This window comes from Cynara cardunculus (genome assembly GCF_001531365.2).
Source record: "Cynara cardunculus var. scolymus isolate 2C chromosome LG 13, CcrdV1, whole genome shotgun sequence".
Classification (NCBI taxonomy): domain Eukaryota; kingdom Viridiplantae; phylum Streptophyta; class Magnoliopsida; order Asterales; family Asteraceae; genus Cynara; species Cynara cardunculus.
The window spans coordinates 23,375,259-23,380,109 of NC_037540.1; positions in this window are offsets into that span (position 1 = coordinate 23,375,259).

Below are 4,851 nucleotides of genomic sequence, written 5' to 3' on the forward strand. Positions count from 1 at the left end.
AGCCACTGAATATTTAAAGAAAAAAAAATTATTCCTCTTAGGGCTCTTTTGGAGGATCGTGGGCTTTAAAAAAGAATACCTCTTAATTTTTTAAGAAAAATTAAAACATTAGTATAGATGTGAATACTTTGCAATAAAATTAAAACATACAGATAAAATCAAAATTGGATAGTTGCGTATTTGTGTTTCTTTTTGTTTTGTCTAGATAATCCAAATGAAGTAGTAACTTGTAGTTCAGACGACCATGAAAGTAAAAAAAAATAGCCTTCAATTCCTTAGAAAAAGATTAATGACATGAATGCAATGGCTATTGTTAGCATTATGTAAGTAGAAAAATAGCCTACCATTTATTTGAAATGCACCAATTCAAATTATAAAACATGTCCCAAATAAATAAGGCGAACCACTACATGCTAAAAGTCTGCTGTCCATGTGTTAACTTGCAGTCACTCTAATAATGAACATGGATGTTTATTGTTTTTTAGTTTTTATATATATCATTCAATTAATTAAATAGACATATCAGAAGTAAATAGTATTAAGGATAAACATAATGAAACAATCTGAGCACAATAAAAAAACATAATTGCTCAAAATGACACTTTGACAATGAAAAGTTATGAATAATCACTATACACCACGAGATCCCACTTAACCGATCAACTGACCATTCATTGAGCCTTTCATTATTTTTTTCTTGGGTCTGAACATATCGTTTTTTTTCCGCATTCTCGCTCATCCTCACTAGCCTTCTTGTCCAGAAAACCTTGATAATCTTATTTATCATTCATCTCTCACTAACTTTAATTTCCTCATTCGCACGAATTTTATTTTTATACTAGAATAAAATAGATTTCTTTTTATGATCTATGGAAATTCTTAATTTAAAAAAATTACCTTAGATGGTTTCGGAACAGTTCGTTTTAACCATAAAAAAAAGGGTAATGAAAAACATCAGTATGAGGCGACATAGAAACCTAGTTATATTTATTTTGTCTAACACAAATGTTACTTTGAATAGTCAACATTGTGACCCCAGATAATGTTAATTTATTTATTGAAAATACATGTATGACATAACATATTTGATAGTGGAACTGTTGATCCTCTCTCTCATTGATTTAATTATAATCCCTTTTACCTTGTACGAAGTATTATTGTTTATGTCTTTCAGTTCCAGCGATCATCAATGAGTCTGTTCAGTGATCGCTGAAAACATGTATTGTAAATCCATCAGCGACAGCGATACTTCAAGAACACAAAACTCACACCAAAGAACCTTCAACGAAAGTCGAAGACTGAAACTAAATATTAGAGACTGACACGTTCGTGATCTGAAACGACATTTAGTGAGTACAACCTGGTCAACATATGTGTGAAGACTGCCCAAGCCTCAGCGAATGCTGAAGAGACCTTCAGGGTTATTCCGGCAATCAGCAATCAAATGAAGCTTGTTGGGCAAGATTGCTTTTATCTTGTCCTTCCACACACAAAGGACTAACACACACCCTTTCTAGATTATAGTACGGTACAGAGTCGATCAGTTGACTCTACTACCCACCAAATCCATGAAAGAATGTCTACTCATGAATAGGCTTTGGAACTATTCATCATAGCAAAGGACAAGTCTTTCTATAAAGGCTTGACGCGTGTTTAAACCCTACTGCATTGCATTAAATGTGCATTTAATGCAACATGTATGAATAGATGTGTTCTATCTCCATGTAGAGATACTCTAACCCTAATTCTTATGTGCATACATGAAAGAACATACACATCTAAGAACACAATACACTTATCTTCAAAGCAAGTTCGAATCCCTTTTCAAGTATTCTAAATAGTTCTCTCCCAGAAAGAACTTACTTTTTTCTTAGTCTTAAATATCAAATTTTTTCTCTTTGCTAAGAACATTTGTGTGTAACTTAGATTGTTTAGATAGGTTATCTTTACCTTATCTTTTCCATATACAATATTGTAAAATTTGTATTGATCCTTCTTTATCAATATATAATTTAAATTTGAAAAGTTTACTGTGTTTGTATTCATCCCCCCCCCTTCTAGAAACAGTTTCTATATATCTTGTAGACCCTAACGGGACCAACAAGTGGTATCAAAGTAGTGTTTTCTTTTCTTGTTGTTTAGTTGTTTTTCTGTATTATATTATCTCTTTCTCTAGATAATTTTACTGCTCTCAAATGTCGTTACAAAACACAAACACACACTTTCATGACAATGGCTCTCTTGCCAAACCTCTCCGATTTATCCGAGACAACTTTAATCTTTGGAAGAATCAGATGTCCCTCTTTCTGGAAGGTGTGGATCCTGAAATTCCACACTACATAGAAAATGGACCATATGTTCCATATGGTATTTCTCCGGCTGTTCCTGAAACAACTTTGATTGCCGCAATTCCTGAACGGCAAATTCCAAAGCTCCCTCATAAATGGAGCGATGAATACAAGAAGAAGATAGCTATAGACACTCGTGCTAGGTCTATAATAGCTATGTCTCTTCCTGATGAGGTTTATCATTCGGTAATGAAACTCAAAACCTCGAGATCCATGTGGGACACTCTATGTGTTCAATATGAAGAAACTTCTTAGGTTCAAGAATCGAGGAAGATTATTTTAGTAATACAATACCAAAGCTTTCTCTGTAGAAAGATTGAGACATTGTCTAAAGTACACCAACATTTTAATTGTTTTCTTATCGATTTAAGAACTATTGGTAGAGAATATGCCAATTCTGAAACTTTAACGAAGTTTCTGGAATGCTTACCCAAGTCTTGGGATACTTATGACATGTGTATCAAGATGTCCAATGACATGTCCTCTCTCTCCCTCAGCACTCTATATGGGATACTGCTCAATCATAAGCAGTCTTGACATCTGAAAAAAAAAGAATCTAATCAAGGATTCCAGAGAAATAAAGAGTTCTCCGTTATCTCTGATCTCTGAAGATGCTTCAGCTGAACTCCCATTTTCTTCTTCTTTAGTTCTTCCTCCTGTTGTTATCACTGAGTTAGACTCTACTAACTCTGAGGATCTAGCAGAGTCTGATCTTGCAGACTTTGATGAATCACTAGTGCTATTAACTAAATCTTTTAGAAGAGTCACCAGAAAAAAAACTTCCACATATCTCCTTCGCTGAATAGTCAAAGTCTGATAATATAGACAAGGCTTCAGCGATCTGCTACAATTGTCACCGCAAGGGTCACTTTGCTGGTGAGTGCAGTTCTAAGAAGGTTGTGATGCCATCTTTTAAAACCCCATCCTCCTTCAGATCTAAGGATAACAAATACCTGAAGCTGAAGGAGAAGCACAAGAAGATGAAGAGTTCCCAGCAAAAGGCCAAAGGTCTTGTCGCTGAAGAGCATGACTGGGCTAATTTGTCTGATGAATCATCATTTGATGAGAAAGACACGGCCTATCTATGCTTGATGGGCAAGTGTTAGCTCTGTTATTCATCTCTTGTAAAAGTATAGAAAAAGTATTCTACAAGTCTTGACAGAAGCTTATCTTCCACAAAAGACAACAGAGGACTAACGACAGAAGCCTGATATTCGAGCAAGTAAAGTGTGACAGAACCTCTGATGTCTCTCAYARAKSWTCYGGAAAATGGTCCTCTGTCAATAAGAACAAGCAAGTCTATTACAGCAGAGCCTCTGAGATGGCTCACAGAGGGTCTGCAGTTTCATCTTCTGTGAAGATCCTCTCCCAACTGTTTTTTCAAAGGTTGTTTGCTGCATGTGCTTCTCACGTGACTAGGTCTTTAATCGACTTTATTTGGACGACTTAGATGATTTCACGCATCAAGATCATGTTAGTAAGGTCATTAGGAACTAGTATAAATAGCAGCTGACGCCTTTGTAGTCAGTGCGCTTCCGAATTGTAATCGTCTTATTTTCAATTGAATGAATTGAAAGACCTTTGAAGCTATTATCCTTTGTTCATCTTCTTCATCATCTTAACTGTGTGTTCTTGGTTTAGTTTACTCTATTTTGTCATTGTTTCCGCTGCACTTTAATCGTCTTAAAGTTCATTCAGAGTATTAGATCAAATATCAAAGCTGAATTTAAGGTCCAACAATTGGTATCAGAGTAGGAATTGAATTCTTATTCGATTAATTCTGTTTTTGGTATTAATCTGCATTTTCTAGAACACCAGTTTTCTTCAGATTACCCTGTTTCTTCAAATTTCAATGGCTAACTTGGTCAATACCTCATTYATGAGCACTGGATCTCAATYAAAGCCTCYTAYGCTTATCATAGAGGAATATTYGCAATGGAAAGTGCGTATGATCAACTTCCTGGAGGGAATTCACCCTAGAATTTGTGAATTTCTCTATAATCCAACATTTGTGCCAATGAATTTGATTCCAAGAGTTCCAGCAACTGGTACAACTCYTGAAGTTCCTGAGCATTATGAGCCCAAACCGATCACAAACTGGAACGATGAAGAAAAGGTATTAGTTGAATTGGAAAGCAAATGCAAAAGGATGTTGATCATGGCTATACCACATGAGATCTTCAAATACATTGATCACTGTCATCTGTCTATGGACATTTGGGCAGAATTGGAGAAACAAATCGAAGAAGTGAAGAAGACTATCGAGAACAACAGAGCCATGTGTTTTGATGAACATCATAGCTTTAAGGCTAAGAAGGATGAACCTCTGTCAGACACAGAGGATGAGATCTTCTGTGGAACAACAAATATTGACTAAGACTCTTCTTACTCGAGTAACCAAGAGGTTTCCACTTCTTACTCTTTTGAATCAATTGATAATTTTGATTCATGTCATTTGGAACATTACAAGCTCAAAGAAAAACTTTCTCTTTAAGATTTTTTA